This window comes from Gossypium arboreum, chromosome 10 (assembly GCF_025698485.1).
Source record: "Gossypium arboreum isolate Shixiya-1 chromosome 10, ASM2569848v2, whole genome shotgun sequence".
NCBI lineage: Eukaryota > Viridiplantae > Streptophyta > Magnoliopsida > Malvales > Malvaceae > Gossypium > Gossypium arboreum.
In genome coordinates, this window is record NC_069079.1 from 33,610,488 (window position 1) to 33,627,659 (window position 17,172).

The 17,172-nt window shown below is 32.6% G+C and overlaps 1 pseudogene; it reads left to right on the top strand.

Annotated features, from left to right (window-relative positions):
- The first annotated feature begins 6,191 nt into the window (after positions 1 to 6,191).
- Positions 6,192 to 7,584, top strand: LOC108489008 (shikimate O-hydroxycinnamoyltransferase-like; annotated as a pseudogene).
- The last annotated feature ends 9,588 nt before the right edge of the window (positions 7,585 to 17,172 follow it).

A 17,172-nucleotide genomic window follows, 5' to 3' on the forward strand; every position in this document is an offset into this window, starting at 1 on the left:
CAAATGAACTTAAAACGAGAATGAAACATGCTTTTAGACCACCAAACAAAAAATCAGAATAATTCACAGAGGTTTCGATAATGAATAAAATGTATCGATATTTCTTTCAAATGGTATTAATATTACTTGGAAAAACGATACCAAAATAGCATTCTGTTGCTTGCTTAAAATCAAATTCTCAGAATTTATTAGTAACTTTCATAAAGTATCGATTATTCTACCCCATAGTATCGATACTCATGATATGGTATCGATACCAAATTATGTTATTGACTTCCTCCTACACTTTCAAAACTTATGAAGGTATCATTTCTAAAACACAAATTTCGATACATCTGCTCTAGGCCACAAAAATACAACATATTAAGGCATATATTCCATTAAAAATAATAACTACTCAACATGCAACTTTTACCTTACCAAGTAATCACCAGAACGACCACAATAATAGTTCAATCATCGCAAACATGTCCTAATAAGCAAATGATATAACAAGAACAATATACATAAATCCTTAGAACAAATAAGCTATGAAAGTAATCAAAACATTATGAAAAATTCATGTAACAATTCTACCAAATTATTCAATGTCTATTGACCATACATACAACTCATGGCACTTTAATAGGGTGATTAATCTTGTGAACCATATGAGGGCAAAGATGGAAAAAGTTTCTCTAAGTCCACCTCTCAAATTGAGCATGAAAGGAAATTTTGAGGATGAATTTTTTTTAGGGTGGGTGAGTTGTCACACCTGATTTTCCTTAAGTTAGGAAATTAGAAATAATTGAGAGGTTAAATTGAAAGAAACTGTAAGTTGGCAGCCTCTACTGAAAATCAGGAAAAATCTAATGACCGATTTGTACATGGTTGAGATCCAAATTTGATTCCGTTGGATTAAAACCAATTGGTTCCTTAGTGGGACACAAAATGATTACAAACAGATGGTTTCTATAAGGTTGATAAACGAGCGTGAAGGGTTATAAATAGATGGGAAATGACTTCCTAGTGAGAATTCTTCTCACTTTTGTTTCATTCTTTTCTCTTCTTCATCATCTTCTCCCTTTGTTGTTTCGAAGAAGAGATAGTTGTAATGGCCTAAATTCAAGGTTATCGGAATAATGGTTTCGTAACCACAAATCCAATTTAAAGAGAAATTTATTTCAATATTTTTGCATGAAAATTGATATGATAGGAAAATCGTATGAAAATATTGATAGAAAAAAATTTTACCGATTTAATGATTAGTTAGAAAAAGAAATTATTGAAGAAATTGGGTAAAAACAAGGTATCGGGACCTCTATCTCGTAAAACCGAGTCGAAAATAATTTTATAAATATTTATGAAATGTTAGTAATGTGGTATTAAAATTTAGTTAGGAAATTTTAATGTTTGGGTAGTCAATTAAATGATAAGGACTAAATTGTAATAGGTGTAAAAGGTGCTAGAATGATTAAATAGCTTAAGAGTCTAATGAGAAAGGATTTAAAAGGTAATTAGACCCAAAATTTATTTGGGCTGGACGGCAAGTGCATGAAATCAGCAGGAAAATTGATAAATTAAGGGCAAAATTGGAATATTGCAAAATTAACTAAATAAAACTAGGACTAAATAGGAAATATCTAGATTTCTCTTCATTTCACTTCAATTCCAGCAGCTAAAAATGCCATAGGAGGGTTCTCTAAGCTGGTATTCCATACTTTTTGCACCAAGTGAGTTAATCCTTGCCTTTTTCTTGTAATTTTTGTGTTTCTAAGACTTTTACAACTAGGTCCTACTATTAAATTCATTAGTTTTTGATTTCATGGATGAAATTGAAGGTCACCATGGTTGAGTGCTGTAAGTTTATGATGAAATAGAATGAAATTAAAGCTCTAATTTGTTTATGAGATGATTTTATTAGGTAATTTCAATAGAAATTGATTTTTAGGACCTAATTGTGAAAATGCTTGAAATTAAAGTCTATTGCTGAAATTCTGATTCCTAAAGGTTTTTAACTAGTTTAAGGTGATATAATAAAATTTTAATTGAGAAAAATCAGCTCAATTGAGAGGCTAATTGAGTAGGGACGAAATTATCATTTATTAAAAGCTTAGGGGAAAAATGGTAATAAACAACTTGCACAAAAATAGTTTGGACAGCAGCAGTAGACTAACTTTGAAAAATCACCATAAATTGTAGAAATCGAATTAGAAGATGAAAAAAAATTAAAGCTTATTGAGTCTAGTTTCTCATAGAAGAAATAGTGTAAGCAATGGATTTGTAAATTTTGAGATATAATGAATTTTGTGAGACAAGGTCAGAATGAATTCGGGTTCCCCTGTTCTGACTTTGAAAAATCATAAAAATTTGAAGAAAAACAATTATGGGCTTAAATTTATATGTATAGAATCCTTAATGAGTCTATTTTTAAGAGAAACAAACGAGAACATTATTTGAATTTTGTATGAAGAGATAATTAATTTTTAGTGAAGAAGGGTTAGAACTGTCGACAGCAGAACATGGGTGACTTTAAAGAATAAACTGCACTTATTGGCTAAACCAAAAATTATTAAAATTTTACGGTAAAAATATATATGAGTCTAGTTTCAGAGAAAATTAACGGATCTTAATTTGGAGTTCTGTAGCTCAATTTATAAATAATTTAGTGACTATGACTCAAGTAGACAGCTTTGAATGAACTATAAATAATAGTTGAATTATAGAGAATGTTGCATATGAACATGAAATGTATTAAATTGATAATTAAATTTATTTATTTAGATCCGGAAGATTCAAATACGAAGCTAGATCGAGGAAAGGAAAAAGTTCGGGATTAGTAGATTTTTATTGTTTACAAACAAGTATCAAGGTAAGTTCATGTAACTTGAATTATATTCTTAAATGCTTGAAATGCATGTTTTGATATGAATATGATTTGAATGTTCATTATATGAAATTTTATGAAACATTGACATATTTGATAAAGAGGAAGAAATCCGGTTGGATGAAAGGAAAATTCGATGGATCTCGAAAAGGAATTGACGGTAAAAGGATCAAGCCGGACGGGTGATCCTATCTGATATAGCCCTCCGAAGAATATGTGTAAAATGGATTTAGCCCGGACGGGTAATCCGAATTAGGTCTCAATTTAGCTTTGACTGGTAATTCGGATCCAAGCTCATTAGAGTAATTGCCATTGCAGGATTTAGCTCGACCGGTAATCCGCTGCAAGGTTGAGGTTCCGGAGTGTGCTCTCGAAATGGAAATGTCGCACATGAATATGAATTGACGGACCCGGAATTGTACACTAAAACTGTACCTCTGAAATGGAAATCATGGTATTGATGAGCTCATCAATCATGGTATATATTATTGATACATGGAAATTATTGTACTAACTTGAATGTTGAGTTTGTGCATGTTAGGGTAATAATGCATTGAATGGATATATGAATGTTTATTATATTGTATTGAAAATATTAGGTAAGTATAATTCTTGTTACATGAGCTTACTAAGCACAAAGTGCTTATCCCGTTTCCTTTTTCCCTGTTTTGTAGTGTTAAGAGCTCGGAGGTCGGATTTGGTCAGAGACACATCACACTATCAACCTCAGGATTTCGGTATATAAAGAAACTTTATTTTGGAAATCAATGGCATGTATAAGCTAATAAAGTAAATGTTAACGTGAAATGAATATAAAGTTAGCCATTAGTATGGTTAACAAACCTGGTTTTAGGTATGTGATGACGTTATCTTATAAATATGCATGAATTTATCTTGAAAATATGTTGAATTGGTTTGGTTGAAGTGGATTAGTCTCGATTTAATATTGCAGGGAACGTTAGATATTTATAAAGGGGCTATATTGAATATAAAAAAAATCGTAAACTCCGGTAATACCTCGTACACTATTCCGGCAATGAATACAGGTAGGGGGTATTACATTTGTTGGTATGGGAAGCTTTACATGGAGCGGTAATCATGAGGTTAGAGTCAGAAAAGTTAGGAATCCAGTCAGTTGGTAAGGTTCTAAGTCCTCCAGTGTATGGAAAATGATATTTAGAGTTTCTAGAACCTTTGAGGGGTTCTATTTATTTCTAGAGAACTAAGTTTTAAGTTAAAAATACTGAGTTTAACCCATGATTTTGGTTATACTGCTTAGTGACTGCCTTTGCATGTACCAACGTCCAAAGTAAAAATCCTGCACAAAAGATGTGAAAAAGTGATGTCCGCAAGTATATAGGTCAGGTTGTAATATAGTTTCAACGGAGTAGGCAAGTATTTCGAGGATCGTACCTAAGGGAAGCTAGCACTGAATTAATTCTAATCTAAGCATAAATAGATCTAATTAATACTTTAATCAAATTATATTACCAAGAATTAAAAGAGGGATTTTTGGATAAATTATAAGAAAAAAATAAGAAAAGAAATAAAAGTAAATAAATGAAAAAAAAGAAATCAAATAAGCAAATCTGTATTGAATCTGAGCATGGGTGATTAGATTTTTTCGAGTAGTCATAATCAACTGTAGTCTCGAGCTTTCTTATTCAATCAATTAGCCAAAACCCTAGTAGGATCTTCCGATACATCCACTGAAATATTAAATCAGCAAGAACTACTTATCTTCCAACCTCAAAGTCCAGATCGGTTCAAGGTTTAGATGTTCACAGATAGGCAATACTAAATTTGGGTTAATTCTCACCTTAATGACTTTCTAGGTTTGTTAGGCAGGTTTTGGATTCTTCCTTTCTTGAATAGCTAATCCATTAAGAAATCCTTACAAAAAAAATTAATTATTCACACCTTCACTTGCTAATCCCTCACAGGAGGATTAGTTCCTCATGGATCTAATAAACAATATAAACTTGAATGAAAGAATGAACATAAAAAACAATTTCAAGAATATAGTTTAGGAGAAGCTTGATTGAATTGAATTTAAGTGCTGAATCCTTACAAAGCTCGAGAATAATTTTTGAATCTGATTTCTCCCTAAAAGTAAATAATAAGAATGAAAATAAAATCTAAAACCTAAGAGAAGGGAAAAACTAAGGTCTAAAAATAAAGAGAAAATTATACAATAGTAAAAGGTGTCCTTTACATGTGTTAACTGAGCTTATTTATAGATTTAGAGTGGTTGTCGTCCTTAACCCTAGGTCAGTTGACACTTTCGAGCTTAATGCTTGATTGTGCAAACCAAAATGTCCTTGGCTTGTATTAATTTCTCGTATAGAGGCGATGTTGCAACACATTAGGTCCTGTGTCGCGACATAAACCCTAAACCCTAAAAACAAACTGTGACTCGTTAGTAGAATCAATTGTAGCAAGAACTAATTTATCTTCTTAATCAGATTTGTTCTTATTTTTCTCCTTCACCAACACCCTCCATTTTTAGGCATTCCCAAAACTTTAATTGGAAACCCTAACTCACAAACTCCTGTGCCATTTTTAGGCCAAAAGAAGAAGAATAAAAAGAGAAGAAATTGGGGATTAAGATTTGGGATTTTTGGTTGAAAAATGAAAATTGATTTTTAGTTAGAAACAATCGAAACTGTAGAAGTGGAAAGTAAAAAAAAAAAGATTTATTTTTTATATTATGTCATCATAATGGCACCATTTATACCATGTGTCCTACACTTAATAGTATTAAACTTAGGAATTGATTTAGTTGACAGAAAAAATGTTCAGGTACCAATCTGAGACAAAAAGAAAAAACTATAAGTACCAATCTCGGAGAAAATAGACAAATTCGAGTACCAATTATATATTTCACCCTAATAAATATACAAGATTTAGAATTAAGGGATGGAGACCAGCTGGAATTTAGATGCATACCAAGACTATGTGTTTTTGATCTACTTGATTAAATACCCGAAAATATGAACCACAAATTTGGATCTAAAGTAAGCGCGAAGGCTTCACCAGGGACTGCTCAAGTCTCCTTTCGTCCCCTTCACACCGTTGTTCTTCTAACACTTGTTTACACTATTTCATGGTATGAATATTCTAATCTTTCTTTTTCATCTATAATAATTTCATTCCATTTTTTTAATTAGAAAAATTACTATTTTCTCTCCTCCATCTTTAAAATTCAGTAGAAGTAGAAGTTTATACATGTTCTTACCTCATTTTCATTGATATCAAAACCGGTCTTTTCATCCCATTCATTTGATGATGTGACTGACAAAGGAGTTTGTTTTCTAATTTATAGATGGAGATTACTATAAAGGAGTCTACTATTGTTCGTCCAGCTGAAGGCACTCCTAAAAGAAGTCTATGGAACTCAAATTATAGTGATGGCAAGATACCACCTCCCTACTATATACTATTATAAGCCAAATGGTTCTTCTGATTTCTTTGATACTGGAAGACTTAAAGAGGCTTTGAGCAAGATTCTTGTCCCATTTTACCCCATTGTCGGAAGGTTGGGGTATGATGAAAATGGAAGACTTGAGATAATATGCAACGCTGAAGGAGTTTGATTCGTTGAAGCTGAAACTACTTCAGTTATGGAACATCTGATTGGTGATTTTACTGATTACTCTCAAGTTTTTCGTTTAGTCCTTAAAGTCGACTATTCTGGAGGAATATCTTCTTATCAACTTCTTGTATTGCAGGTAATATGCAAGCATTTCATCGGAAAAAAGATATAAAATATAAAAACTTATATAATAATAGTTGATTTATTTTGTGTATATTTTACCAGGTAACTAAGTTCAAATGAGGTGGAGTTTGTCTTGAAGTAGGGTTTCAACATACTTTAGGAGATGGCACCGCGGCTCTTCATTTCATCAGTAGTTGGGTTAACACCTCACGGGGCCTGTCTCCTACCATTGCACCATTCATCGATCGAACTCCTATTCGTGCTCGGGACCCACCAACGCCTAAGTTCCACCATGTTGAAAATGACCCTTCTCCGGTATTGAAGTTTGCATCAAAATCTCAATCAAATGATCATAAGCCATCCATTGTCTCCACCTTTAAGCTCACAGCTGATCAATTGAACACCCTGAAAGCCAAAGCAAATGTTGCAAATGCAAACTGTGGTATAAAATATAGCAGCTTCAACATCTTGGTTGCACATATATGACGTTTTGTAAGTAAAGCAAGGGTCTCTCCGCCGATCAAGATACCAAGCTGCGTATTCCAGTTGATGGTCGATATAAATTGGATCCTCCTCTCCCACAAGGCTACTTCGGCAATGTAATCTTTAGTTCTACATTAATTGCTCAAGCTGGTGATCTTGAAACCGAATCGTTTAATGACACCAAAAAGAGGATCCATAAACGATTAAATTAGATAAATGATGAATATTTAAGATCAGCTCCTGATTACAGTGAAAAAATGTCTGATTTAAACACTTTGGTTACAGGACCGCATACTTTTCGATGCCCAAACCTTCCTGTTGTTTCATGGATTTGGTTGCCTAAATATGAGGCAGATTTCGGATGGGTTCGTTCCATATATATGGGGCCAGGGAATGTCGTCCATGAAGGCAAAATTTACATACTACCAATCCAGTCAATGATGAGAGTTTGTCACTGGTAACTCGTTTAGAGATACCTCACATGAAAGCCTTTGAAAAACTTCTTTATGAGTTTTAATAGTTGTTACCGGTGCCTTGCACATTTTTTTCTTTTTTTTTTTGGTGGTTGACGGATTGTAATGGAAGTTATTGTGGTGTTGATCTCATGTATGGATCATTTAATGATTGCTTTAGGAAGTTTGGTGATTTCCTCTTTCTTTGAATGCTGAAAGCTAGATTAAGTTGCATTTCTTAATGGAAATGATTTTTTTTGGGTAAAGCTAGATTAAGCTAGATCTCGCGCGTAAAGCTTGGATGTAATAAATGATTATTTGCATTTAATTTTTTTGTGATGGATTGTAATGAGCCTGAATAATTTGTTGTTCATATTTATGTCCATAATTAGATGAATTTGGACAATGTATTCATTTTCGACCTGAGTTTTTAATAATTTTATTTATTTATTTATTTATTTAAATATTAAGTTCTTATATTTTTATTTTTGAAATTATAGAAAATAAAATCTACAAAATTTATTTTTAGAATATATAAATTTCTAAAAATCATTTCACTATAAGATAAATCCAAATAAATGTCTATCTCGATTCAGATAAACTTGAATAACAATTTATCCAAATTCTTTTTGAAATTGTCTTTTCCAAGAATTTTATATATTTTAATTTTATAAAAAGGAATTGTAAGAATATTGAAATATGTAAATCAAATACTAACATATCAATACTTTATAAAACCTTAATAAATTAAAAATTCATGACATAATAATTTATAAATAGTAACTAGTAAAAAATTAAAATTACAAAAAAAAAGTCTAAAATGAAACTAGACAAAATGACATTTAGAATCATTTGAATCTAGACTTCTATTTCTCCATGTTATTTTGGATATAAAATAATTTTTATAATTTAAAACGATGGATGTCCAAAATTAAAAAAATCTAGATGTAACACCTCAAAACTCGATCTAAGAGTTCTAATCGAAATTCGGAAGTCACATTAGCCATCGAAGTGGCTTTAAACAAAATATTGTTTGTAATTTTAAATTTCTTTTTGAAAATCATTTTCATCTTATATTTAACAAAATTTGATTGAAGTTATAACATCCAAAAAATCAGAAGTTAGTAGAATCAGGTTTGTGAATCAAGAGAGAGTGGTCATGCCTTAATTTTTGAAATTTATCTATACATTTTTAAGAAATAAATGAGGTATTGGTTTGTTGGTTAAGTGTTAGTGAAACGTTCCTTGAAACACAAGTTCAAATCTCTTCTCTTTCACCATTTTATTTTTTGCGAATTTTACATTAAACCCTGGTATGCGACATCCCTTGTTTTTAAAATAAATATTGCAAAATTATTTCGAGAATGAGGAAAAAGCCTATTAGTAAAAAGAAATATGAAAAAAAAAATAGAAATTAAATAAGGTCACAAGTTCGAATCCCTTCCCTGGTGAAATAATTAAATTTTGCAAAATCCCTTGTTTGTTAATGTGTGTGCCATCCATACCCTTGAACTCTAGGTATAAATATAAATTTTTATTGTATTTTTCAGCCTTTAATTCAACTTTTACCTACCCAAGTCGTTCACCCTCTTCCTCTCCTCTTTTCTCTTCAATTTTCTTTTTTTCTCCTATTGTTGTCATCGCCTACACCCAGTTTTACAATCTATTTTTTCTTTTTCTTTTCGCCACAAGATTTGTTAACATATTCTCCACCATATTGTTGTCATTTTTCCTCATTAAAATCAGCCCCAAATCTGAAATCTTGAACTCCAAGATCGATCTTGAACATTGCCAAGAAAGTGCCATTGTCGTTTCTCTCGACTAGCTTTTCTTAATTAATCTTGTCCATTCATAACCCAAATTTTCAGATCTGGAATTTGGGGGATTTTAAATGATTTCAAGGTATTTTTCCACATTTTAATGATATCTCAAATCGTTTTAAAATTCAGCCCCAATTTTGGCCACCATGTGTGGTGGTGTGTGCGCCTATGTGCAAGAAAGAGGGCTTTTTTGGTTCTTGGTTCTTGCTTATATTTTTCCAGCATTAACTTGAGTTCTTGAACCCTCCTAATAATATTTGAAACCCATTTCATTTAGGGAAAAATTTCTTGATCGATTGGCCATTCGGATCCCACAAATTGTGAAGCATAAGTGCAATTAAGGGTAACTAGTTTGTTATTTCGACATAGTTGTTGGGTAAATGTTATGATTTGATTAAATGAAGGAATTTAATCATTAATTATCTATTTATTATCCAGTATATTATTGAATTAGGTGCTGACCCAAACGCCTCAAATCATCCGTAAAGGTGAAGAACGATTGTATGTATGGTTTGCATCGATACAGTGTAAGGAATCTAACTAGTTTTGATTCATAAAATAGTTACAATTCCAACGATTGGTTTGAACACATAAGTGGGTGTTTGGGGGCTGGTTTAATGGTAAATTGATTAAATTCGTACCGAATTTTGGTTTAGGTTCATTTAAGGAAATATTAAGGAAAATTAGAAGATTCGCTAGTGCGCTGCGGGGAAGCGAAAAATAAGGTGTGGGTCCTAAACTCATAAAATCATTTGAAAATGTCAAATATCATGTTATATATGATAAATTAGCTTGCTGGTTGGATTGTTACTTAATTTCCAAATTGTTGATTTTGTGAGTGGTCGAACCAGGTATGTTTCAAGCCTTAAAAGGCTGACATGTTGGCAAAATTGATAGTTTGGCAGTATGAATGTTTGATTGTTATCAACACAATGGTAATTTGAAAGATCGGAACACTGTTTCCATTTACTGAAAGTATGTGATTGTTGAGGACATGCTGAGCATGCAAATGAATGTGAAAAGTATTGAGATATGGTTATGTATTAGATTGTGTGACATATTGCATATGCATTGGGTTGGGATTTTGTGGTTGACAGAGGAGTTCTGTGGACTGCCGGCTGCGTATTAAGTCTGCATTATTCGTAGTCGATGCACTACACTTGGAGTATCGAGGGGATCGTTGATTTTATCGCGTATTATATGTTAATTGCGATTGTATCGCACTATTTGATATCCGATAGATTTTTTGCATTATTGATTATTCGGTGGTTTTACCACATCGAGCTATGCTCATAATGTTTTAGAGTTTGGCAGAGTGCATTGCGGATTGTATGGGTAGGAACCTTTTTGCATTGCATCATGTGCACGACATATTCGAATGTTATTGATTTATGCTACATATTATATTTTTGTTGTATTGAATGATGTCGAAATTAATGATTGTTACACGAATGAATGATGATCTAGGCTTGTACACTGTTTGAAATCAATTTGATAATGTGTAACATCCCAAATTAGGGTCTAGTGGAATAGTGGTTTTGAGACCAAAAATCCGAGATAGAAATAATTATTTTATGATTTTTATGAGGTCCGTGATAGGTATGCATGCTTGTGTGAAAAAATCATGGGGAAATTCTATGCATAAAATGTCCAATTGAACCTTGGGGACCAAATTGAATCATGTGCAAAACTTGTGTTCTAGAAGCTTTAAGCATGAAATTGCTTTAGATTATAGATTAGAAGGTCCTAATTACCAATTTGACCAATTTTAAAATTTTGGACAAAAATCGACATGAATAGGAAAAAATTTGAAAGAAAGGCTTAAAGGGTATATTTGTCTTTTGGTAAATAAAAGAATAAAAAGGGAAAAAGAAAGAAAAATTGTGTCATCTTCTCCAAAGGGTGCCGAAATTTCAAAGGTCACCATAGCTAGGGTTTTCAACTTTTCAAGCTTGATTGTAAGTACTCCCTAGCCCCGTTTTTGATGTTCTTTGCATTTTTGAAATCCTTGAAGCATGATCTATCCATTTCTAGCCATATTTTAAGCTAGGGTTCATGTTCAAAAACTTACCCATGTGTGACATGTTTTTATTTTGATGTTTAATTGAAGAATATGAAAGTTTGATGTGTATTTAACATCCTTTACTAAGTGATTTTTGATATAAATGCATAAAAAGGGACTAAATTGAAAAAGGAGTAAATTGAGTGATAAAAATCTATTTTTTATAAGTAATGTGGGCTATCATGAGTACAAGAAAGATCCGGCTAGGCTTGGGTAGTAAAGGAAATGAGTACATTTCATTATATGAGCTTAGGGACTAATTTGTAATTTTATGAAAGTTTTGGGTCAAAATTATAAATTTTCCAAATTGTGATTTATGGACTAATTTGGGCAATGTGATAATTAAACAAATGGAATTTTCTATTACAGATCAAGAAAAAAGGAGTCTGGACCTAAACCGAGGGAAAAGCAAGGTTTTGGACTAAAACGTAAAGTTAGTAATATTTTGGGACTGCGGTAAGTTTTTGTGTAAGTAATTCAACATTTTCATTATCATATGTTTAAGGCTTAATGTTGTATGAAATGTGTATACATGCCTTTATGGAATGTGACTTGTGATGACTCAATAATAATTTGATGATAGCTTTGCATCTTAGAAATCCCGGGTGACCCTAAGGAATACTTGGGATTTGGATATCATGACACCATGATTAATGAGATCCTGTGTAAGACCATGTCTGGGACATGGCACCGGCATTGATATGAGATTTCATGTAAGACCATATCAGGTATATGGCTTCGGCATCATCAAGTGATTTCGTATAAGACCATGTCTGAGACATGGCATCGATATGGGGTCCCGTATAAGACCATGTTTGGGATATGGTGTTGGCACCGATTCGAGACTTCATATAAGACCATATCTGGGATATGAAATCGATGTGTGGTTCCATGTAATACCATGTCTGGGACATGGCATTGGCACCCTATTTGGTGTATGATAATCCCAAACGTCCTTCCATATTCCAAGTGGTTCAACGGGCTATTCAAGATCAAGGTTAAGAGAGGGGAAATATGAATAAGCTATAAGTAGTATAGGTATGTACGTAAATCTCATGAATATGGAACTCGATTCATAATGGAAATTTAGCATGAATAAGGAAGAGTAAAATAAGTTATGAAGTTCAATGACATTTATTGTCAACTCTCACTATGTTCATTATGTGTAAACTAATAATGTGGTGATAATTGGTAGTATGTTTGATCTATGAAATTTTCATGATCTATGTTGTTTATCATTTACATAAAACTTACTAAGCTTTATGCTTACCCCTTTTCTTTTCATTTTTCCTTTAGCATTGCCAAGTTAGCTCGGGGATCGTGGACGCCGGAACTCGAGTCACACTATCAGCAAATCTTTTGGGGTATATTTGGTTTAATACATTTAAGTATGGCATGTATAGGGGACTTAGTATTTTTTTATATGTGTCATGTTGGTTAGCCAAAAGTGATGGCTCATGTTAGTATATTATTTCATTTTGTATTTGGCCATGAGATATGGCTCATATTGACTATTGGGTTGTAACCCTAAATACTATTGCATGCATGGAATGTGCTACTGTTCTTGAGATTTGTGTTGAGTTGGTAGTTGATAATGAATGGATGATGTCAATTTATATGGCTATGGCAAGATTTAAGGTAAAGAAATAAATTGAATGAATTTAACAAGTCATAGAGTCCTAATTATATGTACTTTGTCAGGTATTTGTTATGCATGAGTTAAACCTAAGGATGTCTAAGTAGCCCATTTATGCAACGATGATCACCATTGATATATGTGGGTGTGTATGTGTATTCAATTGTTTTACCAGATCGAGCTATGCTTATAATGTTTTTGAGTTTGGCAGACGAGTTCTGGGGAACTCGTGGTGTGTAGCGGATGGTTGCATCATGTGCATGGCATATTTGAATGTTATTGATTTATGCTAGCATTGTATTTTTTTGTATTGAATGGTGTCGAAATTAATGATTCTTACTCGAGTGAATGATGATCTATGCTCATACACTGTTTGACATCAATTTGATAATGGCTATGTAATGACATGAAATTCCTATGATAGTTCTGTTTTCTTCTGTTAATGCTAATATGTTTCACTGTATTTGATGTTTTTTCCTGTTTAAATAATGATTCGACTCACACTGAGTGTAACACCCCAAACCCAACCTGGACGTTATGGTCGAATCCAGCGATGTCACATTGAAGTGTATTTCGTAAAGTGTGATCTTGTTTGAAAAGCCCAATCTTTATTTAGCCTCTTTGTGTGATCTAAAAGGGTTATTTTAAAACTTGCATAATCATCAAAAGTATTTAATTTAAAATGTTATTAATTTCAGAATCTCGTTAATAGCGGAAGCCTTTTTAAAACAGCTATGGTCTAGCGTTTACCTTGTAAAAACATTGTTTCTTTTGAAAACTCGTGTTTACCTAATACTAGCAGTTGTAAATTGAAAACAATAAAATTCCAAATTAAGGAATAAAATTTAGAGAGGCCACATTCCAGTAAAATACCCAAATTAATTGCTTATAATTTAAAATCTAAGAAGGAAGTCCATGCGGTTGTGTGGCAACCTTCGAGTCCCAAGCAGCATCGATACGCCTAAGACTGGAGATTACCTGTACATTTAAACAGATGGGTGAGTTTACGAAAACTCAGTGTGTAATCCCATAATAACAAACAGTCGAACATTCAGAGAGCGAATACATTTTGGGCCTAAGCCCATATTAGTAACAGTAACAGTCTGGGCCTTAGCCCATTTTAGTATCAGTAAACAGTCTGGGCCTAAGCCCACCGCAATATAGAAGTAGTCATATATATAATCGGCCTTAGCCAATTACAATAACAGTAAACAGTGCAGTAATAATAAACAGTATGCAAGTCCTACCCAATCCAGCCTCTACACTCCATCTCCGTACCAACCCTACACTCCATGTAGGAATATAATCAACCCACCCATCCCTACACTCCAAAATAGCATCGGTTGCGACACTAACAGTATTTGCAGTAGAGCTGCCAGTATAATCGGCTTAGAGCCATCAGTGATTTACAGCAGAGCTGCCAGTACAGTACACTTCCTCCAATCATATATAACCAATCCCCATGCAATGCATCATGCAACTTGTCATGTCATATCACAATATCATACATGTACTCAATACAGTTACAAATAGCACGCTAAAATATAAACATACATCACATAGGGGCAAAACAGTTACCTTAACATATAAGGGCAAAATAGTCATTTTACCCTATAAGGGAATTACAGTCATTATACATTATAGAGATATTTTAGTCATTTTACCATATAGGGGTATTTCGATCATTTTACCCTATGAGGGTATTTTGGTCATTTTGCCCTATCGGGGTATTTTGGTCATTTTATCCTATGGGAGTATTTTGGTCATTTTACCTGATTAAGGGTCCAAGTACGCTTACTGACCTCACAGAGGGTCACAGTCGTCTTAGGCGACCCGTGCAACCTTTAGTAGTCAAATAGTGAAAATGGGCCCAAAGCCCATTATGCGGGCACATGTGGGCCCACACTCTCATATGACCACATAGCCTAGAAATGGTCTTAGCCATGTGGTGTACACAACTTGGCCCAATAATCTCCACACGTCCATGTGGTTTATCTGTGTAGGGCCCACGAGCCCGTGAGGCCCACACGGCCCATTTCGGCCCAGTGTGGCCCAAAATGGCCTAAGCCCATGAACTCGCTCATGGTGGCCTCTATGATCTAATACCCACATTTTAGACGCTCAGGTTTCCACATGAGCGAGTGCACGCTCGCGTAGCGTCAATAATCATACTTTTCGACTTTTGTCAAGTTATGATAAAGGCAGTATGACTTTTGTCACTAATAATATTTTAGCACATTAAATATATATTGCAGTTTAAAAATAATAAAGTAGGTTATATATTATTTTTATAATATTATATATTATGATTTTTAATTCATATAATAATGATTATATTAAGAATTTTATTAAATTATATAATATTTTATTAAATTGTATTTAATAATAATTATATTAAAATATAATTAAATTATTTATTTTATTTTATTAAAATATATTTAACAATAATTTTATTAAAATTTAATAACAATAACAATAATTATCTATCTAAAAAATTATGTTAAGGGTACTTTGGTCATTTAAGTATTTTTCCTTATACTATTACAACATCTATTCCATTCAACCAAACACAAGAATCCTATTACAGCTCTATTCCATTCCATTCAACCAAACAGTTGAATTACTGATTACAGTTCTATTCCATTACAACTCTATTCAATTACAGCCCTATTCCATTACAGTGAACCAAACGTTCCCTTAATCAAACAAGTTAATCACATAACCTCATATAAATATCAAGTAAACATAGATGAGCTAATCACATTACAAGCTTCCATTAATTTCACCTTTCCACACTTCAAGAGTCAGTTCCGTCGAACTATTGAAATTTCGATGGATGTTCGGTTAGTATACTCATGTGCAAAAGTACCCATTAGGGTACATAATAAAAGGGCACACTCTTGAGCCACACATTTTACAACAAGATTACCAGTCCAAGCTAAATCCTATTCGTAGCATATGCTCTAGAGAGCTTAATTTGGATTACCCGTCTGGGCTAAATCCAATCTATAACAAAAGCTCAAGAGGGCTTACGTAAGTCCAGGCTAATTCTATCTGCAACATATGCAATATTATTCTTATTCAAGAAATCACCTTAATCCATCAAAATTCAACATTCAATCTTATGATTATTTCATTATGCATATCATCTCACACATCTCAACACAACCATACAATTCAATTCAAGCATATTGACATACATATTTAAGTTACACAAATTTACCTTGAAAATGATTTGTATTTGAATTTTAACTAATCCGAAAACTTTTGCTGTCCTCAATCTAGTTTCATGGTTGGTCTTTCTAGATCTATGTTGGTAAATTTAACTATTAATCTATAACATTTAATATACATTTGCATCCTATCATATCCTAGGCAAAATTACCATTTTGCCCCTATCTTTTTCAAAAATTTCGATTTCATCCTTAGGCTTGGAAAATGAAATTCATGAAATTTAACCATCTTTCCAAGCATAGGCAAAATTTATATACTACATTTACAGCACATACATTTCACAAATTTTAGAATTTTCCATGGGTTTTACCGCTTTTTCATTTTAGTCCCTAAATCAAGTTTTCATAAAAAATTACTTTGTAAAAGTTATTTATCTATGAATAACTTTTCATTTTCTACCATAAATTTCTAATTTTCATCATATTCATCCATGACCCAAATTTCATACCTTGATAACTTTTCAAATAAATCCCCTCAATAGAAAGTTTAGACTATCCCAATTCCAAAAATATAGAAATTACTAAAAACAGGACTTGATTTCATACCTTTTTAAGCTTGAAAAGTTTTCTTCCTCTCTCCTAGGGTTTCCATAGAAAAATTGGGGAAGATGATATGAATAGATGATTTTTTTTCTTTTTAATTAATTATCATCTATTAATTTTATTGATTTCCAATTTAGTCCCTACCCTTTTCTAATTTTTCCATGGATGAGCCATTAAAATATCTACTAACTATTCTTCAATGGTCTAATTACCATATAAGGACCTTAAGTTTTGAATTCTATAGCTATTTGATACCTATAGCTACTAGAACCCAACTTTTACATTTTATGCAATTTAGTCCTTTCCCTAATTAAACACACAATTGGTAAAATTTTCGTATCAAAATTGTCATGTGACCT